Below are 26,847 nucleotides of genomic sequence, written 5' to 3' on the forward strand. Positions count from 1 at the left end.
TCGTAAGGTTGCCACAGCAACAGTACCACCCAGCGCGCAGGACAGGAACATATTCAAATACATAAAAGGCACATTCACAAACAGACCCATATATACCCAGTACAGATAATGTCGTAGATTTCATGTGCAGCCCTATGTAACACCACAGATAACACACAGTGATAACTCTCTGAGTACAGATAATGTAGATGTTACCTGCAGTCCTATGTAACACCACAGATAGCACACAGTAATAACGGAGTACAGATAATGTAGTAGATGTTACCTGCAGTCCTATGTAACACCAGAGATAACACAGTGATAACTCTCTGAGTACAGATAATGTTGTAGTGTTACCTGCAGTCCTATGTAACAGCACAGATAACACAGTGATAACTCTCTGAGTACAGATGTCGTAGATGATAACTATACCCACAGACATATATAAACACACACACAGAGGCATATATATAAGGCCAGCAAGGTATATAAGGGGCTGCAGGGTATATAGGGGCAGCAGGGCATATAAGGGTCAGCAGGTTATATAAGAGGCAGCAGGTTATATAAGGGGCAGCAGGATATAAAGGGGCCGCAGGGTATTTAGGGGGATGCATGGTATATAGGAGGCAGCAGCGTATATAGGGGCAGCAGGGTATATAGGGGCAGAAGGGTATATAGGAGGCAGCACACATCTTAATTTTATCTGTTCTACTTTAATATTGAACACACACTTTTACAAAGAGACATAAACACATGCAGAGACACACACACACAAACACAGAGACACATACTGTATACACACAGACACATGTACTGTATACACACAGAGACACATACTATATACACACATATATACACACAGACACACATAGATACTCACCATCTCTACTTGCTGACATGATCACAGGCTTCTTGCAGGTCGGGCTGTGGGCGGAGCTTCCTCCTCTGCTTCTCGGCTCTTATTTACTCTGTGTGTATAATTAAGAGCAGAGCACAGTGTAGAGGCAGAGCACAGTGGCGCCCCCTACATGCTGGTAGGGTGCAGTGTCCTGTGTGTCACACATCCCTAAGGCCGGCCCTGCCTGCAGCCTATAGTTTTCATTTGTAAGTGCGACCTGAGGACGTGCATACAAGTAAATATGGCTGTCGCTATCACTGAAGCCCCTGCAAAAACAGTGGAAACACCCCAAAACTGACCCCATTTGGGAAACTACACCCCTTAAGAAATCTTTTAGGGGTAAAGTGAGCATTTAGACCCCACAGGTCTTTTGTAGAATTTATTATTTATATCAAAAAAAAATTCCACTAAAATGTTGCATTTTTTCATTTTCACAAAGGATAAAGGAGAAAAAGCACCCAAACGTTTGTAAAGCAAATTCTCCCAAGTATGGCAATACCCTACGTGGTCATAAATGGTTTTTATATAGAAATAATTAACCCTTTCAGGACTGATCCATTTTTTGCTTTTGCATTTTAGTTTTTCCCTCCCGGCTTTCCAAGAACAATAAAGTTTTTTCTTTTTCCATCAGTAGAGTGGTGTGAGGGCTTATTTTTTGCGGGATGAGTTGTAGGTTCTAGTGACACCATTTAAAGTACGATTTAATGTACTGGGAAACTGAAAATAAAATTATTTGCAGGCTGAAATTGGAAAAAGATGTGATTCCTCCATTGTTTTTTGAGTTTAGTTTTTACGGCTTTCACCGTGTGAAAAAAACGACAACTTAATTTTTTTCTAAGACTTAATACGATTAAGGTGATACCAAATTTATACAGTTTGTTTTTAGATTTTACTACTTTTACAAAGTAAAAACTATTTGTTAAAAAAAACACGTTTCGTTTCACAACATTCCGAGAGCCATTACTGTTTTTATTTTTGGTTGATTGAGCAGTGTGAGGGTTTCGTTTTTCTTGACAAGCTGTAGTTTTTATTGGTACCATTTTTTGGTACATACAACTTTTTGATCACTTTTTATTAAAAAAAAACTTTAAAAGCTAAGGTGACCAAAAAACAGAGATTTTGGCGTTTTAAATTCCATATTTTTTACGGCGTTCTTCGTGCGAGTTAAATAATGGTATATTGTAATAGTTCGGACTTTTACGGATGCAGCGATACCAATTTTGTTTCTTTTTGACATTACTTTAGATGAAAAATGGGAAAGGGTTTTTTTGTTGACTGTTAGGCCGGATTCACACGAGCGTGTGCGTTTTGCGCACGCAAAAAACGCTGTGTTTTGCGCACGCAAAAGGTCCATAACAGCTCCGTGTGTCAGCAGCGTATGATGCGTGGCTGCGTGATTTTCGTGCAGCCGCCATCATTATGACACTCTGTTTGTATGTTTGTAAACAGAAAAGCACGTGGTGCTTTTCTGTTTTCATTCATAGTTTTTACTGCAGTTGCGCGAATCACGCGCGTCACACGGAAGTGCGCCCATGTGCCGTGCGCGGTTTTCACGCACCCATTGACTTCAATGGGTGCGTGATGCACGAAAGACGGCCAAATATAGGACATGTCGTGAGTTTTACGCAGCGGCCATACACACAGTCTGAACGGCCCCATAGACTAACATAGGTCCGTTCGACACACGTGAAAATCACACGCGTAGCACGGACGTATTACACGTTCGTCTGAATAAGCCCTAAATATATTATATAATTTTTTCACTAATAATAACTTTATTTACTTTTTTTTTTACACTTTGTATTAGTCCCCCTAGGGGACTTGAACCAACGATCATCAGATCGCTGGTACAATGCACTGCAATACTAATGTATTGCAGTATAATGTAATTTTTACAGGCTCCTGTAACAGCGCGATCGCTGTTCCTGTCCGTTAGTCCCAGGTGTCAGCTGTAATACACAGCTGACACCTGCAGCATATTGAGCGGGCTCAGCACATGAGCCTACTCCATATATAACTCCCCGCACCACGACATGCTATTAAGTCGTGGTGCATGAATGGCTTAATGCGTAGCGAATGGTGCAAAGTGGAAATTAAAATTTTCCACTTATATGCCATTTTAGTGCACAATATGTTGTGCCCAGTTTGTGCCACTAAAGACAAATAGCTCATACAATGTTGAGCAGGTCCTCCCGAGTATAAAATGTCATATATGTGGACGTAAACTGGTGCTTGGGCATGCTGTGGGATTCAGAATGGAGGGAGCGCCATTTTGCTTTTGGAGCGCAGATTTAGCTTGGTAGTAGTTCTGTTTAGGGTTTTGCTGGCATTTCAGTTTATAATGTGGGGGCATATGTAATCTGTGCGGAGTACATCAGGGTATAATAATAGGGTATATTAATGTTGTAAATAAATAATAAATCATAGATATGTGGCCAGTGTGACACTGATAAATGGTGCCCGATCTTATCCACTTTTGGAACGCTCTGCACAATTTCTGTTGCTATAATCTGAAAGCAAGAACTTTTTTATTTTTTCTCCACCGGAGCTGTGTGAGGGCTTATTTGTTGAGGGACAATCTCTAGTTTTCATTGGTACCATTTTGGGGTACAAGTGATTTATTTTTTTTTATCACTTTTTATACCATTTTTTGGAGAGCAAGGTGACGAAAAATACATAAATTCTGACAATGTTTTTTTGTCCTTTTTTTTCACGGCGTTCACCATGCGCTATAAATAACATTTTACTTTATTCTGCGGGTCGATGCGATTATGGCGATACCATATGAATATAGTTTTTTTATGTTTTGCAGCGTTTGCGCAATAAAATCACTTTTCTATAAAATAATTAATTTTGTGTCACCATATTTTGAGAGCCATAACTTTTTTATATTTCAGTCAAAAAAGCTGTGTAGGGCTTGTTTTTGTTTTTTGCAGAACAGGTTGTAGTTTTTATTGGTACCATTTTGGGGTACATGCGACTTTTTGATCAATTTTTATTCTATATTTTGGGAGGGGTGGTATCCCCCAAAAATAGTGATTCAGGCATTGTTTTTTTTGGGGGGGTTTTTTTTTGTGATGTTCACCGTGTGGGAAAAATAATATTATAGATTTAGAGTTTGGGTCGATAAAAATGCGGTGATACCAAATATGTGTACTTTTTTAAAGTTTTCATTTTTTTCCTATAATAAACTACTTATTAGGGTATGTTCACATGGCTTATTTTAGGCCATTTTTCAGGCTGTAAACAGCCGAGAAACTGCCAAAAATCGGAAGCAGAACGCCTCCAAACATCTGCCCATTGATTTCAAAGGGAAAAACGGGGTTCTGTTTCGACGGGCCGTTTTCTTACACGGCCGTTTTAAAAAATGGCCGCAAAAAAAGAAGTGCATGTCACTTCTTGAGACGTTATTAGTCCCTAGGGGGACTTACCAAATGTGTAAAACCAAAAGTAAATAGTTATTATTAGTGGAAAAAAATAAAATAAATATTTAAAGTCCAAAAAAAAAACCTTTTACAGTAATGTAAAAAAATAATACACAAAATTGGTATCGCTGTGTCTGTAAAAGTCCAAACTGTTACAATATACCATTATTTAACTCGCATGGTGAACGCCATGAAAAATAAAGATTTTAAAACGGCAAAAATCGCTGTTTTTTGGTCAACTTAGCCTTACCAAAAAATGTTATAAAAAGTGCTCAAAAAGTTGTATGTATCAAAAAATGGTACCAATAAAAACTACACCTCATCCCGCAAAAAATAAGCCCTCACACCACTCTATTGACTGAAAAATAAAAAAGTTATAACTCTCGGAAAGCGGGCAGGGAAAAACGAAAAAGAAAAAGCAAAACATGGATCAGTCCGGAAAGGGATAACTATTTTCTAATGAAAAACATTTATGACCACATGTGGGGTATAGCGGTACTCGGGAGAAATTGCTTTAACAAGTGTTGGGGTGCTTTTTCCTCCTTTATTCAAAATGGGGTGATTTATTAGGCATTTCTAATATATAACACCTTCAAAACCACTTCAGATCTGAACTGGTCCCTAAAAAATAGCCTTTTGAAATTTTATTGAAAATGGGAGAAATTGCTGCTAAAGTTCTAAACCTTGTAACGTCCTAGAAAAATAAAAGGACGTTCAAAAAACGATGCAAACATAAAGTAGACATATGGGAAATGTTAACTAGTGACTATTTTGTGTGGTATTACTATCTGTTTTACAAGCAGATTCATTTAAACTTAGAAAAATGAAAATTTTTGCACATTTTCTCACAATTTTTGTGTTTTTCATGAAAAAATATTGAATTTATCGACCAAATTTTTCCACTAACATAAAGTACAATATGTCACAAGAAAACAATCTCAGAATCGCTTGGCTAGTAAAGTGATGTCCAATCAATCTTGCTGCATTTGGTTGAATCTAAGCAGAAAATATATCCCTGAACACTTCAGAATTAATCTTGTTGCTTCTGTCTTCAGTCACATCATCAATAAACATTAGTAACCCAGTGCCTTTGGCAGGCATGCATGCCAATGCCATCACACTGCCTCCACCATGTTTTACAGAGCATGTGGTGTGCTTTGGATCATGAGCCATTCCAAGCCTTCTCCATACATTCTTCCTCTCATCATTCTGGTACAGGTTCATCTTAGTTTCATCTGTCCAGAGAATGCTGTTCCAGAACTGGGCTGGCTTCTTTAGATGTTGTTTGGCAAAGTCTAATCTGGCCTTTCTATTTTTGAGGCTGATTAATGGTTTGCACCTTGTGGTGAACCCTCTGTATTTGCTCTCATGAAGTCTTCTCTTTATGGTAGACGTAGATACTAATACACCTACTTCCAGGAGAGTGTTTTTTACTTGGGTAGATGTTGTGAAGAGGTTTTTCTTCACCATAGAAAGGATTCTGTGATCATCCACCACTGTTGTCTTCCGTGGACGTCAAGGCGTTTTGGCGTTCACAAGATTACCATTGTGCTCCTTTTTTTTTCCAAGAATGTACTAAACCGTTGATTTGGCCACTCCTAACATTTCTGCTATCTCTCTGATGGATTTTTTCATTTTTTTCAGCAGAACGATGGTCTGTTTCACTTGCATTGTGAGTTCCTTTGACCTCATGTTGTGGGTTCACAGCAACAGCTTTCAAATGCAAATGCCACACCTGGAATCAACTCCAGACCTTTTACCTGCTTAATTGATGATGGATTAATGAGGGAATAGCCCATGCAGCCCATTAAATAGCTTTTGAGATAATTGTCCAATTACCTTATGGTTACCGAGGCAGCTACATATTAAAGAGCTGTAAATCCTAAACCCTTCCTCAATTTAGGATGTGAATACACTCAAATTAAAGCTGAGAGTCTGCACTTTACCAAAACATATTGAATATACAATTATATAACAATATGGGCTTAAACAGCTAAAATGCCAAAACTTGTGTCACTGTCCAAATAATTCTGGACCTAACTGTATATGTATTATATAATATATTTATAATTGTTAATGATTTCCACATAACCATGGTTCCCTTATTCTCCCATCCCACTAATCACAAGCTCATGACCTCCTTATGGTACATGGCAGTTATTACCTACATCGGCTCCCATCACTTACCAGACTATTGTTGACATAAATCCCAATTACCTTTCCACTTACATATCCCATTAGCTATCTCCTTCCAGCCATTACACATGTAAGAGTGTGGGTGAGAATTCCCAACTCTTAAAGGGGACTTTAGTGTCTGACGTGCATATTTGTATGTATGCCAAAGTATGGTCTATTTATTTACGGTTTTTATCCCCTAGGTGGCTTTCCGGAGGAGGTGTGGTCTGTAGCATTTATATTGTATTTATTTTTTGCAGCTATTTCCTTTATTGCACTGTAATCTTCTGTCAGTTATGGCAGGTTGTAATGTCCGCGGACCACAGGCTACTCTTACCTTCCAGCGCCCGTGACAGCGGACCTCTGAACTCCTGCTGGCATCTCCCTCCGTGGTGACGCCAGCACACGCGGCTGCACTGCCCTGTAGTGTTTACTAAAGGTGCGCATGCACGCTCGTCCCCGGCCGTAGAGGGCCAGCGCACGCACCTCTAAATGTTCCCTTCCCAATCCCAACAACACCCTGAATTATAAAAAGGGCTCTGCCCCTTCCTCCTTGCCTGAGCGTTGTTGTGTCTGCCCATGTTCGTTATTGAAAATGGTCCCTTAGTTGTATCTTGTATCCTGTGTTCCCGTATCCTGTTTCAGGTAATTGCGTTTGTTTCTTTGAGAAATCTAGTGTTGGAGCCAAGTGTCACCTGTGCCAAGTGTCTGCTATGCCATGTGTTGCTATGCCACGTGTCTGTCACACCACGTGACTGCCACGCTGAGTGTTTGCCAAATCATCTATCCAGGCACTCATGTCCTAGAGACTGTTATTGACTTTTGTTTGGCCAGCTGCTACTTCACTACGGCGGAGAGCCTAGCGGGTCCTCATACACGATAGCCATGACAGTACGCTCAGACCATGGATCCCACGATCAACCCAAGACAGCGGTACAGATGATGCAAATGGACAGGCAATAAAATCAATCTCTCGTTTGGATCATCCTACTGCCTTTCCTCTGCCTGCTTCTGCTGTTCCACTACCTGTTACCCCTCCTGCCTACCCTGGGTCTACAATTTCGCTGCCTCTACTGCCTCGCTACGACGGGGATCCTAAGGCCTGTAGAGGCTTTATCAATCAATGTACGATCAACTTTAAGTTATGTGCCCATTGCCCATCTCTTCCCCTCTGATGAGGCCAAGGTAGTGTGTATAATTTGTCTCCTCGCTGGCAAAGCCCTGTCGAACCCCATCTTGGAACAAGTGGACTCGAAATTCTCTGCTCTACCACTTTTGAGCTCGAGTAACCGTGTGGAATATCCTCTGCAGCTGCCTCACTGCTGACCCTCAAACAAGAACAGTCAACTGTAGGGGAGTACGCATTTCCTTCCATACGCGGGCGGTAGAGCTGGCTTGGAATAATGAGGCCTTGGTGGCAACGTTCTGGCAGGGCCTTGCTCCTCATATAAAAGGATGAACTGACAGCTTGAGAGCTTCCTGCTACTTTGGATGCCCTAATACTTCTGGCAAACAAGATCGATATGAGGATCCAAGAACGCACTCTGGAAGTCCGTCAGGAGAGGAGATCTGGTCAACTGGCACCAAAATTTTAAAGGACACTACTGCCCTGTTCTGCACCTCCAGAGGAGCCTATGCAGGTGGATAGACTCCGATTGCCCGGAACAGCAATGCAGACAATTGACTGGATTATGTCTGTACTGTGGCCAAAAGGGACATTTCATGCGCCAATGTCCGCAAAAGCTGGGAAATTCCGGTACCTAGGCTTTATTGGAGAGACAATACTAGGTGAATTTCCCTCAACCACTAAATTCTCTACCAAACTGTCTATTACTGTGCCAGTTGTCACTAGTGAAGGATCGCACATTGTGCCTGCTTATTTGGATCCCGGAGCGCCTGCAAATTTTATCCAGTAGCACCTGGTAGACCATCTTCCGTTGGCCACTGTCCCTCTGGAGAAACCTCTGGCGGTCGCTTCAGTTGATGGACAGCCCCTGCCGGACCCTATTCTGTTTATTACTAAGCCACTAAGACTACAGATAGGAGTTCTTCATTCAGAACTAATTGCCTTCTATGTCTTAACTGAAGCTATTAACCCCCTCCTGCTGGGATTGCCATGGCTATGCCAGCACGCCCCAGTCCTTAATTAGAATTCCGAAGAGGTTCCCCAGTGGGGACGATGTCTGCACCGCTGCCTGCCTCAGGTTTGTCCCATTCTTTCTCCACTTCCTCAGTCACTCTCTGGATTGGTTCCACTGTATGCCAGCTACACTGATGTCTTCAGCAAGTGGGAGCCAGAGGTCCTTCGTCCTCACCGTCCATATGACTGTCCTATAGAGTTGCTCCCTGGAGCCTCACTCCTCCGTGGACAGGTCTACCCGCTTTTCTTGTCTGAAACCCAGGCTATGTCGGAGTATGTCAAGGATAACCTGTTGAGAGGTTTCAACAGAAAGTCTTCTTCACCAACCGGAGCCGGATTCTTGTTCGTGGAAAATAGGGATGGGTCACTCCGACCGTGCATTGATTACCTGTAAAGGATCTGCCAGACACAGCTTCTGTGTTGGCGCCCGTGGTTAATCAGTCTGTACCTGCTCCTAGGTCTGTTAGAGTGGCTCGATCTGCTACTACTCATGTTCTCCCACTCCTGAGCCTACCAGCCTATCACAGCCTGGCCAGACAGTTCTAGCTCCCGCCCTCGGTCTATTTATACCTTCATTTCCTGCTTATCTTTGCCTGTGATTCTATCCTGTTTCCTGGCTCTGCTGCTCCTGCTATTATTATTGACCTTGCTTCATTTTGACCCTGGCTTTACTGACTACGCTCCTGCTCTGCGTTTGGTACCTCGTTCACTCCTGGTTTGACTCGGCTCGTTCTCTACGCCTATTGCTCATGATGTTGCCGTGGGCAACTGCCCCATTTCCCTTAGCTTCTGTGTACCCTTGTCTGTTTGCCTGTCATGCACATATTGAGTGTAGGGACCGTCGCCCAGTTGTACGCCGTCGCCTAGGATGGGCCGTGCAAGTAGGCAGGGACTGAGTGGCGGGTAGATTAGGGCTCACCTGTCTGTCTCCCTACCCAGTCATTACATTACCATGGGTTAAACTAAGTCACGGTAAAAAACAAGTACCCCTTGCCGCTTATCTCCGAGCTCTTCGACAGGATTCGTGGAGCTAAGGTTTTCACTAAGCTGGATCTATAACCGGGTTAGTATACGCAAGGGTGACAAATGGAAAACCGCATTTAACACCCGAGACGATCACTACTAGTTCTTTGTCATGCCCTTTGGACTGTGTAACACTCAAGCAGTGTTCCAAGCATTCATGAACGACATCTTCCGTGATCTTCTAGATGTCTTTGTGGTGGTGTATCTGGATGACATCTTGATCTACTCACCCGATCGGACGTTGAATGAGAGGCATGTACGCCAAGTCTTGTTGCAGCCAAGTGAGAATAAAGTATACATAAAACTAGATAAGTGTGTATTTGAAAAGAGGTGCTTGCCCTTCCTGGGCTATATTGTCTATGATTGTCGTCTTTAAATGGATCCGTAAAAGGTGAAGTCCATCTTGGAGTGGCCACGTCCTCAGGGTCTTCGCGCTATACAGAGATTTCTTGAATTCGCTAATTTTTATCGGCAGTTTATCCCAAATTTCTAGTCCCTTACAACCCCCATCCCAGCTCTTACCAGAAAGGGAGTGAACGCTAAGGACCCCAGTGGAAGAGTGAACATTCTCCAACCTCAAGAGCGCCTTCACGTCTGCCTCTGTTCTTCGTCATCCTGATGTTACTCAAGAGTTTTCCGTGGAGGTTCATGCCTCTTCCATTGGTGTTGGAGCAATCCTGTTTCAAAAGAATTCTAAGGTTAAGGCAGTATTTTTCACCCTGCTCTGCTGAGCGCAACTACTCTATTGGGGATTCAGAATTGCTCAATGTCAAGTTCGCCTTGGAAGAATGGAGACACCTGCTGGAGGGGTCCCGCTCACCCCATCATTATCTACACCGATCACAAAAATCTTACATATCTGCAGTCTGCACAGCGACTGAACCCTCGTCAAGCTAGATGGTGACTGTTCTTCACCACTTTTCGATTTCTTCTTCACTTCCGCCCTGCGGACAAAAACATTAAGGCCGATGCCCTGTCTCGGTCATTCGAAACGGACGACTCAGAAAAAAAAACTCAAACACATTATTGATACTTCTAGGATTACTGCTGTAAATCCTCTGCAGATCAAGGACATTCCTTCTGAAAAAAATCTTTGTTCGTCCTGCTGACCAGGAAATGATTCTCCGCTGGGGACATAGTTCCAAACTGGCTGGGCACTCTGGTGTCCGTAAGACTCGGGACTTTATTACTCATCACTACTGGTGGCCCACGCTGTCTAGGGATGTTGTGGACTATGTTTCCTCCTGTACAAACTGGGCCTTAAACAAATCTTCAAACCTGGTGGTCTGCTCCAACCTTTGCCAGTGCCTGATGCCCCCTGGCAACACATGGCTATGGACTTTATTACAGACCTTTCTCCTACAGCTGGATCTACTACTGTCTGGGTAGTGATGGACCGCTTCTCCAAAATGGCACATTTTGTTCCTTTAACTGGTCTTCCATCTGCTCGTCTGGCAAATCTGTTCATTCAACACATCTTTCGTCTACGCGGACTACCCCTCCATATTGTCTCGGACTGGGGTGTACAGTTCACGTCCAAATTCTGGAGAGCCCTGTGTAATCTGCTAGATGTGAAGTGTGATTTCTCTTCTGCCTACCACCCACAGTCTAATGGTCAAGTGGAAAAGACCAATCAAATATTAAAAAATCATCTTCGTCATTTTGATTCTGCCCAACATGACAATTGGGTACAGCTTCTGCCTTAGGCAGAATTCTCATGTAATAACCATACAAATGAGTCTAATGCTTCTTCTCCATTCTACATTGTATACAGTCAGCATCCACGAGTTCCTCTTCCTGTGCCAGCCATGACTCAAGTACCGGCAGCTAATTCTTCATTTGGGACTTCCCTTCACATTTGGCAACAAACCAAGTCCGTGATCATTCAGGCAGTTGATTGCATGAAAACGTATGCCGAAAGACAAAGAATAGTTCCTCCTCAGGTTTTCCCCTGGAGTCAAGGTCTGGCTATTTTCTAAAAACATTCATCTCAAGATCCCTTCTCACAAGTTCGCTTCCAAGATACTAGGCCATTTTGAGGTCTTGCAACAAACAAACCCTGTGTCCTATATGCTTCGGCTGCCTCCTACTCTCAGGATTCCCAATTCGTTCCATGTGTCCCTCCTAAAGCCTCTGGTCCTGAACCACTACAGTAAATCTCCTTGTGCTACATTTCTCCCAGCGGTTCTTCTGACATCTTCGAGGGGAAGGAAATTCTGTACTACAAGAGAGAAGGAAATACTTTTGATCTGGTGGACATGAAAGGATTTGGTCCTGAGGAGAGGTCTTGGGAGCCAGAACACGAATGCCCCTACTCGTTAAAAAATTCCTCTCACACTCTGGACCTAAGAAGCGGGGAGGGGGGGTGTAATGTCCGCGGTCTTACCGCCGGCTTCTCTTACCTTCCAGCGGCTGCGACCGTAGACCTCTTAACTCCTGCAGGCGTCTCCCTCCCCTGAAATGGCAGCACATGTGGCCGCACTGCCCTGTAGTTTCTCCTAAGGTTTACAGGTGTGCGCGCTGGCCCTTTAAGGCCGGGGACGAGCACGTGCACCTGTAAATGTTCCCTACCCAATCCCATCAACACCCTGAATTATAAAAAGAGCTCAGCCCTCCCCTCCTTGCCTGAGCGTTGTTGTGTCTGCCCATGTTCATTATTGCAAATGGTCCTTTGTTGTGTCCTGTGTTCCCGTATCGTGTATCCCGTGTACCGTTTCCAGTAATTGTGTTTTTTTCCTGTGAGAAGTCTAGAGTTGGAGTCAAGTGTCATCTGTGCCAAGTGTCATCTGTGCCATCTGTGCCAAGTGTCATCTGTGCCAAGTCTCTGCTACGCCTAGTGTCTGCCACGCAGAGTGTTTGCCAAAGCATCCATCCAGGTACTCGTCCTAGAGATGTTTATTTTTTGTTTGGCCAGCTGCTACTCGGTTACGGCGGAGCGGCCTAGTGGGTCCACATACCCCATAGCAGTGACACAGGTCACGTGGAATGATGGTGGTCTAACTTTCTTGGTACCTGAGTGTACGGGATGGCCTCCATGTTGGCTACAATTATGATGCGCCATAACAGTCCCAGGACTACACCAAGTTAGGGGCAGGGCTTCTCATCACACCTGGGTTGGAAGTTGGGCTGCGTCCGAAAGAAAGAGAGTTGCTGTAGAGCTGTGTAAGGAGTCTGGAGCTTCCGGTAGAAGTGACAGTGCTATGATTGGGCAGAGTCTGTGGTCCTGAAGGGTGTTGCAGGTGACAGGCAGGAGCTTTCCCATGATTTTGTGCGAGAGTCATGTGAACAGTGGTGGGTACAGGCAGGAGCCTTCCTGTGTGTCAATTAATGAAGTAGTAACCCAGTTGCGGCGTATTAGGCCTTACATTGCCGAACCAACCCCTGTATGATGGAGTGGCACCCTTGGCCCTGTCCGCCACATCAAGCAAATCCATCTAGCAATAACTACCTGCCTGTGCTGTGTCTAAGAACTGTGCCTCTCATTTTGGAAAAAAAGGGTTTTTGTTTTTCCTCTGTGGCCAGTTGTTCTGAGAATACCTGCGTATTAAAGTTTGAATTTGCAACAAATGTCCACTTAATACCATCTTTGCCGCGACACATCTGCATTGACCTTTACACTACCACATATCGGGGGTCACATCCTTACACACCTACCCCATCCACCCCCCTTAATAGACATCATCATCCCCCTTCAACATCTATCACTCATCCAACATCTCGCTACTATCAATTCTTCAATCCAATTTTCAACCTAAAATGCAAGCTCATCGCCCTCCATCCCATCCTTATCTGCAAGCAGATTCTCCTCTTACCAAAGCCCCTCCTTCACCCCGTTCAACTTAGAAATTCTAACTCCACTAATCAGCACCTCCATCTCACCCATGTTCCTAATGCGACCCGTCCCTCAACAAATTCATACATATTGGGAAATTCTGCAGTCCCAGCTCCTGCAGCCCTACCACACTAACGGTCCCAGCTTGTTGCCTCCCCCTTCTTAAACCGCTGTCAGCCGCCTAGCGACGTCTGCTGCGAAGTGAAGTATGATTCCTTTGGGTTTACGTAGTTCCACTGCCAGAGTGTCTCCATAGCAACGGGACACTCTCAGCGCTCACCAAATACTGTCAATCTTCCGCTAGTTAATCCTAGTGGCCCTACATGATAGATCATATCATCCTCTTTCTCTTTTATTATTTAAAAAACAAAGCAATGCTTTCTCCACCATGGAACTTCATCCGCTCCACACAATTGAATGGTATACCCTGATTGCTTAGCAACCCGCTCTAACTCCACCAAACTTAATAAAATGATACACCAACAAGCCTTTTCACTGCATTTTATTCTATCCTATTTTGTCCTCACATCTTATCTATTTTATTCTTTATTGTTTAACATATAAAGGAATTATTTACTCATCACTTCTCTCCCACTGCGCCCTCTTCCCACTAGTTCTCCGAAATTTTTTTGTAGTACAAAAGTTTTTCATGAATTTTAGTGTGTCTGAGGGAGGACCAGGAGCTCCTGTTGCCCCTTTTGTTTTCTTCCTTTACAAGAAGCGATGCCCCAGATGGACATCGCATCTACATGATGCTCATCCCTGATCAATCCAATCGTCATTAGGATTAATCCACGGCAGCAACTTCATATCCTCAGCATTAGTGTCAATCCAACCACATTGTTGTGCATGTAGCACAGGACCATCATCATCAGATGAAAACCTGTATTATAACCTAAAATAAAGTTATCCACAGTGCCCTGTAGCACTTTCTTTCCAATATACAGTCTACACCTACAAGTGCACTTACAAGATAAAGCAGAATATTGTAGTACACTTCTCACATCTAGCGATCTCTCCAGTCTTCCCCTTGTCCCTTCCTGGGTGTCGTCCTCTGCTTGCGATGCATCTACAGTGCTCACAAACACCCGAACAATCAGAGAAGGGAGCACCCTAGTTAAGCCGTATTCTGGCTTGATAAGCCCAGTAAAACTCCTCAAAGATGTTCTTTCCAGGTGGGTAACAGGCACAGTATATAACTTAGTAACCCTAGCTGTCGAAACTGTACAGTGAGAGCTCCAATATAACATTTTATCGGAGTGTTATAGATTTCTTTATTTAAAGAGTCACTGTCGTTTCAACAATCTTTCCATAAATCAATAGTACAAGCAAAGATAAGAAATGTAGGAATATAACTGATTACAGAAAAATGCCTTGTTTTCCACCTAGACTTTTTTTTCCCCCTACCCTACCTCTTGCACTGATCATTCACTCAATTCACTGGTAAAATCTGTCTTGAGAGAGGCAGGGATAAAGATGATTATCAGCCTTGTAAGGTCAAGACCCCAGGTGGGTGTAGTGTAGGAGCCCATTGCAGGTGTGTTGAAGCAAAGATGGTATGAAGCAGGCAGATAGTGGCAAAATACAACTTTCAATTGACTGGTGGTGAAGGTACATATGGTTAAGCAAATATTCCAGGACCTATCATTATACAATACAACAGTCTGTGACACAATTACGGCAAGTGGATGATGGCTGGCTTGATCTGTGCCGCAGACAGGGCCAAAGGCACCCCTTCCTTCTACAGGGGCCGATCCGGCAATACAGGCCTAGTAGTCCCTAAATGGCTAACAGCTTTTTGGCTGGTCACAGTGGGAAGGCTCCTGCCCATACCCACCACTGCTCACATGACTTTTGCACTCAATGGGAGTCCTGGACCACAGACTCAGGACCAACAAAATGCTGTTGTCAATGTGCAGCTTGTCACAGCTCTCCATACACTGCAGCAGCTCTCCAACTCATCAAAAGAACAACCCAGGTTCGCTCCAAATCTTCCACCCAAACACTGAATCACCATTCTTTAGAACAAACGCTGCCCCCAGAGTCAGGATGCGGCATAGCCACGCTGCAACGTCCTGGCACTGTTATGGTGCTGTTATGGCACGCAATGCAGCCACACATCATGGTCCAACAACTTTAGATGTCAAGCAAGCCAGCCATCATATCATATTTACAAGAAATAGCCACAACGTTACAGCGTAAACATGTTAAATAATAGCACAATAAAACATATACATGGGCCGAGTAGGCTATATAAGTGCAACAGGCCAGGCAGGCCTCGCCGTCTTCAGTACACCACTTAGAGGACAGGCACAGACCCAACAGGCACATAAGCGATAAACTATAGCAAAAGTATGTACAGTGCCATTAAAGTCCAAAGAACATCTCCTTTAAGGGTAAAAAATCTCCCCCACAACCTTACAGTCTACCCGAGAGATCAGATAACAGCTGCTGCATATAAATGTCTATGGAGGCAGGAGGGAGAGGGTGTGTGTGCGTGTGCGATGAGGGCAGGATCTCCTCTTCTCCGTGTGTACTGTGTATGGAAGACATCATAGTAGCTAGACTCCGAGCTGATTTCAGGGACAAGTGACAATTAGACAGAGTCAACAGAAGGGGAAGACTGGTGAAAAATGCCGGATACAAGTCATATTATGGTTAGGAATAGTGTTAGTTCTCATGTACACACACATGACAGCTGATACTGGAAAGTCACCTTAAAAGACAGGTACGCTTTAAGGATCCTCTGTCTCATGACAGTGATATTTTTGGACATATTCATAACAGACCAGTTAATAGCATTCTAGTAAATAATTTTTTTCGCTGGTCCGCCCCATTTTAACATGTTGTGAAATGTAGTGTAAAGTTGTGTATCAGCATACCAGGTTCTTTATTCTACCCACAGTTGCTCCGTTTTGGACCGCCCAGGGTCATGTGATCATCATTCAGACTCTGAATCTTACAGAATCTGCTGTAGAAACTGGAGAGCAGACTCTTGGTGCAAGTCTATTAGACTCACATCGAGTCTGTCATAGACTTGCATTGAGACTCTAACTTCCGATCCCGACAGCAGACACTGTAGGATTCAGGGAGTCCGAATGAAAATCATGTGACCCCCCACCTCAGTCGGCCTGGAGCAGCTATGGGTAAGAAAGAGAACCAGCTAAGCTGAAACACAACATTACACTATATTTCACCTAATGTTAAAACGGGCCGGGGGGGGGGCCTGGAAAATAAAATTTGCTTGACTGCTTCTTTAAATGATTCCTACTCCAAAAGCAGTTCAATATGAATAAAGGTCAGTCATTGCATGTGTCCATGTAGATTCAATCCATTTTTTTGTAATGTTTGTTACAACAATATTTTTCATGCTGAAAATGGAACAGTAAAATTGTCAGAAAACTAGATCAATTGAACAAGATTGAGATAAGCAAATTTTTTTTTAAAATAAATGCATTATTATAATGCATACTGTATTTTAATGTAGTATACAGCATTAATGAAAACATTTGATGCAATATTTATCCAATTAATATTTTCTGTAAGTTTATCATCCACTGAATGAAACAAGTCAGGTTACGTAGGGACACGTGTTTTCTTTGTTAAAGAATACCCTTCAAGGCCACACTATGAGGAAAGCATGGCTTGATATTCTGTCAATCATTTAACATAAAGCAAAATTTGCATAAGAACTGGGGGTTAAATCTTAGAAAGATGTGTTTGTCTTGTCTTCAAGGCTGTATCTTAAAGACAAAATTAAATACATATTTAAATTGGTGTATGCATATTCTGATGAATGCTATCCAGGAATATTGGAAGTTCCAGAGAATTTTATGTGGGGTAAAAATCACACATTGATGAGATCTTGCTGCCCTCACATGGCTATATATTGAATTACAGTTTATAAGGGGTAAAGGATCAGAGATGAAGGCACCGCTACACGATGTCGTATCAGAACAGCCATCTTGGTCTTCTTCATTTATATATTTTTTTTCAGAAAATTCAAAATGAACTTGTATTATAAGTGAAATCACAAATTTCACCATAACTATTATAGGTTCTATAAAACATTACAATCTTAGGCTTCGTTCACATCTGCGTAGGGACTCCATTTATGGGTTCCGTCGAACCTTTCCGTCAGGGAAACCCATGAACGGAAACCAAACTGAAACAAACGGAAACCATAGGTTCCGTTACCATTGATTTCAATGGTGACGAATCCGGTGCAAATGGTTTCAGTTTCTCTCGGTTGTGTAAGGATTCCGTTGTTTTGACTAAATGAATAGCGCAGTCGACTACAGTATGGATTCCGCCAAAACAATGAAACCCTTGCACAACGGTGACAAACAGAAACCATTTGCACCGGATCTGTCCCATTGAAATCAATGGTGACGCAAATGGAAACCTATGGTTTCAGTATGTTTCAGTTTGTATTCCATGGGTTCCCCTGACGGAAAGGTCCAACGGAACCCATGAACGGAGTCCCGACGCAGATGTGAACGAAGCCTTACCTGATTGTTGCAATATGATGGGGATTGCCATTTTCGAATTTTATTTAAATTATACTGAATAACTACTAAAGTGACCAGCAGTTACATTACTTTTAGGCCTCCTTCACACACAGAATTTTCCTGGCAATTTTAAAGCTGGATTCACATACAACATTTTTCTACGTTTTTCGTAGCATTTTTAATGGCGTTCTTTGTAGCATTATTTGTTGCATTTTTTAGTGCGACCAGATGTTACATTAAAGCCTACAGTAAAATATAAAGTGTACTACACAGAACTGCGTTTTAGGTTTGTGGCAATTTTGTGGTCAGTGGTGTTTTTTTCCAAGTGCAGCATGCTCTGGGTATGGTGTTTTTCCCATAGGTTTCCCTATAGGACTTCAAAAACACCAGAAAAAAAGCATGTCCAAAATTACACCAAATGAAAAACGCCATTAAAATGCCTTATAAAACACGTTACATTTTAATAACGCTAGCGTTTTTAGAAGTATTTTTTGTTGCGGTTAAAATTGCCAGAAAGGAAGCCTAACCATTAAAAAAACGTCTTTAAAAACGCCAGCCTTATTAAAATGTTTTTTTAAGGCATTTTTATTGGCGTTCTTACTTTGGTATAATTTTGTACATGCTTTTTTTCAGGCGTTTTTGAGGTCCTATAAAGAAGACCATGGGAAAAACGCCTGGAAAAAATGATATACCCCGAGCATGCTGCTTTTGGAAAATAAACGCCACTGACCACAAAATTGCCACAAACCAATACACAGTTGTATGTAGTGCATTTTATATTTTACTATAGACTTTACTGTAACATCTGGTTGCACTAAAAAAAATGCTGCAATATCACCACAAAAATGCCGCAAAATGTGGTGTGTGATTCCAGCTTGTGTGGGCATTATACTGTTTGTGGGTAGCTATGGGGGCATTATACTGTGTGGGGTCAGCTATGGGAGCATTATACTGTGTGGGGCAGCTATACGGGCACTGTCGTGTGCATGGGGCCTTAGAGTGCCCAGGAATTATTCTTATTATACTAGTGTTATGAGACAAGATGCAGCCTGGGTTGCCAACATTCATTTTGTTTTGTTTTTCTGGACAATATAGAAGGATAAAAGGACAGCAATATTTTTTTACAACAAATTATAGGGACTTCACTGTACAATCCAGATAAGCCTCCATACGTGCCCCTTTAGCGCTGGCACCTGGTTCTCCATTTATTGCATTTGTCAAAGGTGCCGCTCAGTGGCGTTACTACTGTTGTAGTGGCCTGCAGCATGGCATAGGCGTCGCTAGCACTGGGTATCTGGGCCCCAGGCGACTTCCACGTTTAACAGTATCTGCGTCCTTTGGAAGCAGAGATAATTGAACACTATTGAACTCCCTCCAAGTTAGGCCTGCAGCCTATAAGGCGCTGGGACAGGGTCCCTGCGCAGGCCGTCGTGATGATGTGATCATAACGCCGGCCTATGCAAGGGTCCCGTATCAGGCTGCTGTGGAGCAGCTCTGTTCGTCGCAGGAACAGGGCTAGGTGAGTATAAGTTTTTTTTATTTGTTTGGGGTGGCACTATGTACAAGGGGGGCTCCCAGGCCTGTGTGGCACTATGTACAAGGAAGGGGCTGTGTGGCATTATGTTCAAGGGAGGGGCTGTGTGTGGCACTATGTACGAGGGGGGTTGTGTGTGGCACTATGTACAAAAGAGGTTGGGCGTGGCACTATGTACAAGAGTGTGCTTTAAGTTTCGGGTCAGTTTAATAACTATTATGACTATAAAATAACTTAAGTAATAACAAATGTAATAATATCTGTGCTTAACTGTTTGTTACAATTTTCGTAACCCTGTAACTAAAGGTTAGTAAGAGTACACTTGTGGCTTAGCTGTTTTTTAAATTTTACACAGAAATGATACATTTTAATTGTCAGGAGGGCGGGGGATATGGAGGTGGGGAAGGGGATTTTTTTGCGGGGGAGGGGGCCCCAGTCAAAAATTTGCTTTGGGGCCCAGTCTTTCCTAGTTACGCCCCTAGTGCCTCCTTTTGATCCTCTGACAAAGGTGTCCCATACCTCTGACACAGGTGCATCCTAATAGTCCTAGCCATGGGCATAACTTAGGGACTAGCTCAGACATCTGCTCTGGGACCTTAAGATGACCTCACGATTTCACCGTCAGACTGGACACTATAATACTCATCCTTAGATTGCCCAATTCTCCTTGGCAATGCATCAAGTATTATACACCGTGTTCCAAATTATTATGCACATTGGATTTAAGTGTCATAAACATTTAATTATTAGTTTTTCAATTAAACTCATGGATGGTATTGTGTCTTAGGGCTCTTTGGATCATTGTAATCAGACACCTGTGATAATTCGTTTTCCAGGTGTGCCCAATCAAAGGAAAACTACTTAAAGAAGGACGTTCCACATTATTAAGCAGGCCACAGGTTTCCTGCAATATGGGAAAGAAAAAGGATCTCTCTGCTGCCGAAAAGCGTGAAATAGTGCAATACCTTGGACAAGGTATGAAAACATTGGATATTTCAAGAAAAGTTAAGCGTGATCATCGTACTGTGAAAAGATTTGTGGCTGATTCAGAGCACAGACGGGTTTGTTCAGATAAAGGCATAATGAGGAAGGTTTCTGCCACACAAATTAATAGGATTAGGAGAGCAGCTGCTAAAATGCCATTGCAAAGCAGCAAACAGGTATTTGAAGCCGCTGGGGCCTCTGGAGTCACGCGAACCTCAAGGTGTAGGATCCTCCAGAGGTTTGCAAGTGTGCATAAAGCTATTATTCGGCCACCCCTAAATAATGCTCACAAGCAGAAACGGTTGCAGTGGGCTCAGAAATACATGAAGACTAATTTTCAAACCGTGTTGTTTACTGATGAGTGCCGTGCAACCCTGGATGGTCCAGATGGATGGAGTAGTGGATGGTTGGTGAATGGCCACCATGTCCCAACAAGGCTGCGACGTCAGCAAGGAGGTGGCGGAGTCATGTTTTGGGCTGGAATCATGGGGAGAGAGCTGGTAGGCCCCTTTAGGGTCCCTGACGGTGTGAAAATGACCTCTGCAAAGTACGTAGAGTTTATGACTGACCACTTTCTTCCGTGGTACAAAAAGAAGAACCGTGCCTTCCGTAGCAAAATTATCTTCATGCATGACAATGCACCATCTCATGCTGCAAAGAATACCTCTGTGTCATTGGCTGCTGTGCGCATAAAAGGAAAGAAACACATGGTGTGGCCCCCATGTTCCCCTGACCTCAACCCTATTGAGAACCTTTGGAGCATCCTGAAGCAAAATATCTATGAGGGTGGGAGGCAGTTCACATCAAAACAGAAGCTCTGGGAGGTTATTCTGACATCCTGCAAAGATATTCAAGCAGAAACTGTCCAAATACTCACAAATTCAATGGATGCAAGAATTGTGAAGGTGATATCAAAGAAGGGGTCCTATGTTAACATGTAACTTGGCCTGTTACGTTTTTTTTGATTGAAAGAGCTTTTGATTTCTGTAAATATGACCTCCTGATGCTGCAAATTCAACAAATTACCATTTTAGTTCTCTTTACAACCTTTAAAATGTTTTGATCTCAGTTGTGCATAATAATTTGAAACAGTGCATTTTGAGTTTTTTACTTCTAAAAAAAAAATCTGTTCTCATTAGGAGATTTGTTCAATAAAATTCGCATTATACTCCAACGGTTGATGGCTTGAAGATTATACTGACTGTCATTTGCATTGACTATTTAGGAAAATCAGCGAAAAATAACATTTGCATAATAATTTGGAACACGGTGTAGTATCCAGCCTGACAGGGTGAAATTCCAGTACTGTGGCATTGGGCATTCTTTTCAAGGAGATAACCTACATTACCTCTATGTCCTCGAAAGCCCACCTATAAAAACAGCCAATCAACATGAAGGACCTCTTATTAAACCTAAGCACACATGCATTATGGTTTTCTTCATTAAAGAGGCTCTGTCACCAGATTATCAAATCCCTATTTCCTATTGAATGTGATGGGCGCTGCAATGTACATAAGCATAGCAAACGCCCTAGAGACGAGCATATTAAACTTTTGGACGCCTGGAGCCGATGTATCTTCTTTGTCCGACGACAAGGTTGAAGGACCTGTGGGTGACGTCACGCTGTGTCTGCTGTGAAAGAAGCTGGGTGGGAACGATGAGAAGTGTATGATCCTGATTTGTCAGCGTCATACACTTCTATTCACAACGCCCAGTTGGTAAAAACACAATATACGCCCAGTTGGTAAAAACACAATACACGCCCAGTTGGTAAAACGAGAAAACACGCCCAGTTGTTCATTGAAAAGCTCATTTGCATAAATATAAAATTGCTCATAACTTGGGCAAAAATGATTGTTTTTAAAAAAAAAACAACTTTGCTGTTATCTACATTGCAGCGCCGATCACATGCAATAGGAGATAGGGATTTGATAAACTGACAGAGCCGCTTTAAAAGTGTGCATTCAGACATTGCGATTGAGGTGCAGCTAAAACAGCATCGAATAACCGCATCCGAAAGCTGCTTGCATTTTTACTGCTTTTAAGTGCAATTTTCAATGTGATTTCGTTTTTTATTAGAAAATCTGAATGGACCCAAAGGGTTGTTCAAAATTGCTGAACTGGCCATACTTACTCATAAGGGAGGTAGGTATACACACCACCTCACAGCAGGACGCAGACAAAACACAATGCAACATAGAGATTACACAGGTGCAATATACTGATGAACAGCCACTCACACGCCTACTATACATGAGGGGGGGGTGTTTGCTTAGTATTATCATTGCTCACAAATGTAGCTTTTATAACAGTGTCAGTCACATGGGTGCATGTATTGCACCACGCTGGCTAAGGCTGGGTTCACACGACCTATTTTCAGACGTAAACGAGGCGTATTATGCCTTGTTTTACGTCTGAAAATAGGGCTACAATATGTCAGCAAACATCTGCCCATTCATTTGAATGGGTTTGCCGACATACTGTGCAGACGACCTGTCATTGACGCGTCGTCGTTTGACAGCTGTCAAACTACGACGAGTAAATTGACTGCCTCGGCAAAGAAGTGCAGGACACTTCTTTGCCAAGTAATTTGAGCCGTTCTTCATTGAAGTCAATGAAGAGCAGCTCAAGATTACAGGCGACAAAGACGCCTCGCATAATACGAGGAGCCGCATTTACATCTGAAACGATGCAGCTGTTTTCTCCTGAAAACAGTCTGTCTTTTCAGACGTAAAAGCCTCTCATCGTGTGCACATACCCTTACAGCCTATTAGTCACACACATAATATTAGACAAGGCGGGCTGCCCAGCACCTTGCAATATACTGACATACCATTCTCCCCCAGCACTTGACCTAGCTGCATCCTGAAAAGATATCTATGATACACAATAAATATCAATGATAAACATGAGGTATTGGTTAATATTTTGACCAAAATACGCAAGCTCTGTTCAGTGATTTGTTTGTAATAGGAGTGTAGGGACTCGCAATACGATGGGGACTCTTGACGCGGGTTGCGAGCTTGTGTATTTTGGCCAAATTATTAACTAATAATGTCTAATATTATGAGTGTGACTAATACGCTGTACTACACGCACCCATATTACTGACACTCTTATAAAAGCTCCATTTGTGGGCAATGATAATATGAAGCAGCCACCCCCATCATGAATATTAGGCGTGAGAGTGGCTGTTCATCAGTATATTGCACCTGTGTAATCTCCCTCTATGTAGCATTGTGGTTTGCCTGCGTCCCGTTGCGAGGTGGTGTGTATACCTCCCTCATGAGTAAGTATGGCCTGTTCAGTGATTTGAAATTAATATAGTCCTTTTTAAGTGATTTGTTTGTCAAAGGGTTGTTCAGGATTAAAAAAAATAATGTCTGCTTTCTTCCTGGAAAAGTGCCACACCTGTACATGGGTTGTGTCTGATATTACAGCTCAGCTCCATTGAAGTGAATAGGGGTGAGCTGCAATGCCACACACAATCTGTGGACAGGTGTGGTGCTGTTTTTGGAAGAAAGAAGCCATGTTTTCTAATCCTGTACATATCCCTTAGGTATGGAGTTATTATTTTGAATGTCATTTATTTTTCTTTACAGTTAGATTTTTATGCCAGTGGAGTGACTCTGGGATGTTATCTACCCATTTCTGTGGCCCGAGGGGAGTTTGTCTGACACCATAATTGCTTGTACATCCATATGTGTGGCTCTGGCAGCAGAGCACCTTGGTGTTTGGTGCAGCTTGCGGCTGTATGGCTGAAGGAGATGGTAGGCATGTGCACGTTGGGGAACATCGTTCAGCGTAGCATTTTGAAACTTTGGTATTATTTCCAGCCCCTGTTTTAGAAGTCTGGAACTCAAATGTGCCAGGCAGCAGAGCCTCTTCACGCTTATACTGTTTTCACACGGAGGATTGTCTCACGTATTTCGAAATACGCCTGAAAACCACTTTGAAAAAACATCCCATTGTTTTTAATGGGAAACCGTCCTGTTGACCATGTGGGCCAAAATTCTCTGCATGCATAATTGAAAATCGGAAGAGAAAACAAAAAAAGTGACATCACTTTTCAACACAGTTTCTGTATGTATCGTGCATAAAAACCGCATCATGCAGTCACATGCAGATTAGCCCTATTGAATGGGTCTCATTTGCGTATAGATCTCCAGCAGTTTAAACTGCAAAAAAAGCCTCAGATTTTCCACATGAAAAATTGCAGTTTTGTGCCTCTTAAATATGACTTCTGTTTGATGAGTTGGTCTGTACTTTCCCCGTTTAGCTGTGTGCTATCTTTGTGTGTGATTGTTAGGCCCATATGTTATTACATATACATGGCATTTAGTTACTATCCACTGCACTTGTAGAAGGGTGCATGGCTGGGGCCCGCGGCCACATGCAGATTACTGATCACATCTGGTTTGCAACTACATAGTCCCCACTAAGGAAACTTGCAGGCCACCTTGATATTGTTACAAAAATTTTGCAGACAAAATGCCTCCCATTGCTTTTAATGGGAGGCGGGGGCGGTTTTCTCCCGCAAGCGGTAAAACCGCCTCGCGGGAAAAAGAAGCGACATGCCCAATCTTCGGGCGTTTACGCCTCTGACCTCCCATTGACATCAATGGGAGGCAGAGGAAGCGTATTTTGCGGCGTTTTATGCCCACGGCGCTCAATGGCCGCAGGGGAAAATCAGCGTGCAGTGAGAGGAAAATCTGCCTCAAACTTCCAAACAGAATTTTGAGGCAGAAATTTCACCTGCAAAAACTCAGTGTGAACATAGCCTTAGAGAGGCAGAATTCTTGAACGTTACAAATGCAATAACACAGTCTCTTAATAAATCCAACTTTAAACATTGGCTGATGGTGATGATGACAACCCGGCCATTATCAGCCCTTGATGACTTGCGCCCCGCTTGGCAATCCAGCACTTAGGCCTATTCAGCGGCTCCCACCCTTCTGGGGAATCCGGCTGCTTACAGCCTGGCACGTCTAGCTACTGCACACACACCACTATCTGTGATCCAGGTGGCCGTTTGTGGCGGTCACTCCACCTGTGTCCTCAGAAGAACAGGACTTGCTTGGCTATCAAGAGGGGAGGACAAGTCTTTACTGCTTACCAGTCCGTATGCCCCACAAACTGTCTTGAATCTCCATTTCAATACTTGGGCCTAGTTGCACAGCACTACTCAGAACTTATGGTTATCAGGCCCTTGCCACTTGTGTCTATTACAGCTCACCGGCTCACTCCATGGTGTCTGTAGTTGGGCCTGTTTGTTCACACACTCAGAGCAGGCCCCTCTGGCTCTTTCTGCAGTCACACAGTACTCGCTTCCTCCCTCCTAAATATCCCTGCCAGTATAGCGCCATCTAGTGGCCAAAGTAAAATATTGCAGCAGATACACATGTAATACATACAAGGCAAAACAAATAGACAATCGAAAGTATTTATAAATGGATACACACTCAGTACTTTTACATAAGGGGGAGAACCGTGTTGGACCCCCCTTACACACATATGCGATACTGTGGCGCTTCTAGAGCTAGTTGGTGTACTGTCATGTTTAACTTGAACTCAGCTTGGAATAGTCTGCCGCAGGAGCTGGTCACAGCAGGGACAGTAGATGGCTTTAAAAAAGGCTTAGATAATTTCCTAGAACAAAAAAATATTAGCTCCTATGTGTAGAAATGTTTTACTTCCCCTTTCCCATTCCTTGGTTGAACTTGATGGACATATATCTTTTTTCAACCGTACAAACTATGTAACTATATGTAGCTAGCGCATTACTAGTTTTAGTGATGTATATCCATCTTGTCTGTACCAGAGGGCGAATTTACTATTCTAGCGGGTGTACTAGTTTTGTGATCTGTATAGCTAGTGCTTGTACTAGTTTTTATATAGGTGTATATGTTTTAGCTAGTGTGTATGCTACCTTATGGTGGCACATATTCCAACTCTCAACAATCGTAAAGAGAGACAACTCATTTTTTTTAACATTAGAGACATGCTCTAACCCCTGCCCAAATCCTGTCTATACACACCTGGTTCCCTTTGTGTCCCTACCAGTAAGCTGCTCATGTCTCCATGCTCCACTATTGCTTTCCTCCCAACTGTCCCGGATTCTGCAGGACAGTCACGGATTCCAGGCAGTGTCATGCTGTCCCAGGCGGCTGGGGGTATGTCCCACTGTCAACTGTATCTGCGTCCTCAGGACGCCCTTAACGTCACTGTCTATATATGGACCATGACGTCAGTGGCTACTCCCTGAGCGGAATCAACATTGCCGATGATCTGGCGGGGAATTCCGCTCCTAGAGGAAACCCTTGTGGTCGCTGTCCATATATGGACA

The 26,847-nt window shown here is 43.1% G+C and overlaps 1 long non-coding RNA gene across 1 annotated transcript in view; it reads right to left on the minus strand.

Annotated features, from left to right (window-relative positions):
• Window positions 1-25,803, minus strand: part of LOC142656325 (uncharacterized) — a 49,343-nt gene extending 23,540 nt beyond the window's left edge. Inside the window, exon 1 of the long non-coding RNA XR_012849657.1 lies at window positions 25,618-25,803. This is a non-coding gene — a long non-coding RNA (uncharacterized LOC142656325). The remainder of the gene's footprint in view (window positions 1-25,617) is intronic.
• Between the last annotated feature and the right edge of the window lie 1,044 nt (window positions 25,804-26,847).

The sequence above is a fragment of the Rhinoderma darwinii genome, chromosome 6 (genome assembly GCF_050947455.1).
Source record: "Rhinoderma darwinii isolate aRhiDar2 chromosome 6, aRhiDar2.hap1, whole genome shotgun sequence".
Lineage (NCBI taxonomy): Eukaryota > Metazoa > Chordata > Amphibia > Anura > Rhinodermatidae > Rhinoderma > Rhinoderma darwinii.